We start from the raw sequence: 2,765 nt of genomic DNA on the forward strand, positions 1-2,765 counted from the left end.
TAGGTTCATTTGTGCCATATCTTAGAATCCACATATAAGTGACATCACATGGTATTTGTCTTTCTCTTTCTGACTTACTTCATTTAGTATGAGAATCTCCATCTTAAATATACCAAAAGTACATGTGGCAAAATAAAACACTTATTTATAAATGACTTAATTAAAATTAATTTTCTTGCAATTAAGAGAATGAAAAGCCAATTCAATAAATGGGAAAATAAAATCCACATATGTTATAAAGGTTTGATAGCCAGAATTTATAAATAATTCTGACAATTCAACAACAAAAATTTTAAAAGCAATTTAAAAATGGGCCAAAGACTTAAATAGACATTTCTCCAAAGACATAAAAATATTGGAGTTCCCGTCGTGGGTCAGTGATTAACGAATCCGACTAGGAACCATGAGGTTGCAGGTTCCGTCCCTGGCCCTGCTCAGTGGGTTAAGGGTCCTGCGTTGCCATGAGCTGTGGTGTAGGTCACAGACACAGCTCAGATCCTGCATTACTGTGGCTCTGGCGTAGGCCGGTGGCTACAGCTCTGATTAGACCCCTAGCCTGGGAACCTCCATATGCCACGGGAGTGGCTCAAGAAAAGGCAATAGGACAAAAAAAAAAAAGATGTAAATATCAACTAAGGCACATTAAAAGATGCTGAATATCACTAATCATTAGAGACATGCAAATCTAAAATATGAAATATCAGTTAACACACTTTAGAGTGGCTATTATTCAAAAATAGCAAATAACTAGTGTAGACAGACAACAATGTGAAGACAAAAGAATTGTCATAATTTATGGTTGGAAATGTAAAATGATACAGCTACTCAGAAGGCATTTTAGTATTTCTTAGACAACTTAAACATAAAATTAACATATGACCCATAAATTCCACTCTCAGCTTTATACTCTAAAGAATGGAAAGCAGAAACAAAAACAAATATTTGTGCACTGATTAAAGTGTGGCACCACCAGGAATGAACTGAAACTCAAAATGGCAAAACACTTTTACTCAACATCTTGCCCAAAGAACAGTATCTCCTCCCACTGGTTTCCTATGATCTGACATTTCGAGATGTCCCCAGTGTTCAGAGAAGTTATCTTCTCTGAACCACAGATCTCAACTCCTTGAAATCTGCAGAGGTAATCCACACCTGTTTAAAACTGTTCATGGAGAAGTCACAACAGACGCACTGGTCCATTCAGAGAACTGCATGTCAGAGGTTATGTTCTCAATTGGGTCCCTCTGGAGACCATTTGTTCCAGTTATTTCATAAGCATTTCCTCAAGCCCAGGGAAGAGAGTGGTGCCCCCAGATAGGAACATTTCCAGAAAAAGATTATTCTGGATGTCACTTTAAAACTTCATGAGGAGTTCCCGTCGTGGCGCAGTGGTTAACGAATCCGACTAGGAACCATGAGGTTGCGGGTTCGGTCCCTGCCCTTGCTCAGTGGGTTAACGATCCGGCATTGCCATGAGCTGTGGTGTAGGTTGCAGACGCGGCTCAGATCCCGCGTTGCTGTGGCTCTGGCATAGGCCAGTGGCTACAGCTCCGATTCGACCCCTAGCCTGGGAACCTCCATATGCCACGGGAGCGGCCCAAAGAAATAGCAAAAAGACAAAAAGACAAAAAGCCAAAAAAAAAAAAAAACTTCATGATACTGCTAGGAAGCATTTTTGATGATCCTGGGTTGTGGGTGCCCAGCTTGTTAGGCATGATAAGAACCTCAGGTACCTGAAGCAGTTAGTTCCCAATGTGGATGACATTCCCATCTGGCAGTTTGTATTCTCTCAGGACATCCTCTGGCTTCTTCCATAGTTCTTTCTCTGGCTCCAAGGCCAGAGAGCACAGTGTCTCTTTTGTGTCATTCACTAAGGCCTTGTGGAGTATGCAAGGGTAATTACACCCACTAGCAAGGAGGAGTCGGGTGAGGTGCTCTGAGATGTCCCTCCCTGCCACATAGAGTTTGGTGACAGCATGAGGCAGGGAGTGACTCTCAAAGATGGGGACAGTGCAAGTGATCCCATCCCCACTGTCCACCACTAGACCTGTGACAGAAGCAGAGGCATAGAGTGCTATGACTGCATGGTTGGACAGGTAGAAAGCAGAAACATTGAAATCTCAAACATCACTTCTGCTGCCTTCTCTCGACTTTCCCTTTGGTTCAAGGAGGACTTAGTCATGAGTACAGGCTGTTGACATGGTTTTACTCCCAGCATCCACTTGAAAAGATATTCCCAGGGTTTCTCTATGTCACCCCATCTTTTTACCAGTCCATGCTAAATGGGGTAGAGGAAATGCAAGGCTTCATACTTGTACAAGTCTTCTTCCCATACAAAGTACTTTTTCTAATTGTCTCCTGTCAAAGACATTTTGAAATTGGGATGCCCCACAACAGAGCTGATGGCATGATGGTGTTCAATCTTTCCATACAGACATACATTGCAGAATTCCGTTCCCGTGTCAAAACTTACAGCTGGAGTATCTAATACATCTGGGTTACACATGTTTGCAGCATGCTCTTCCAAAACTCAACAAAATAAAGATAGAATACTTAGCCACTTTGTGAGACAACAGGTACCACTGGAAATTTAACAGCCACAGGAATCCAAAGTTCTCAGGTTGTCACTCAGGTAGAGCTAGTAGGCTATTGCCAATCCATGGGGTCCTTAACCCATGAATCTTGTTGCCTTTTAAGCATCCCAGGGCCTGCTGTGGCTATTTCAGTGATAACTGTCCCCCTATAATCTAGCCAAGGCAACCATT

At 42.3% G+C, this 2,765-nt stretch overlaps 1 pseudogene; it reads right to left on the minus strand.

Annotated features, from left to right (window-relative positions):
- Positions 1–1,095: 1,095 nt before the first annotated feature.
- On the minus strand, positions 1,096–2,506 carry LOC125118939 (actin-related protein T2-like; annotated as a pseudogene).
- Between the last annotated feature and the right edge of the window lie 259 nt (positions 2,507–2,765).

The sequence above is a fragment of the Phacochoerus africanus genome, chromosome X (assembly GCF_016906955.1).
Source record: "Phacochoerus africanus isolate WHEZ1 chromosome X, ROS_Pafr_v1, whole genome shotgun sequence".
Taxonomy (NCBI): Eukaryota; Metazoa; Chordata; class Mammalia; order Artiodactyla; family Suidae; genus Phacochoerus; species Phacochoerus africanus.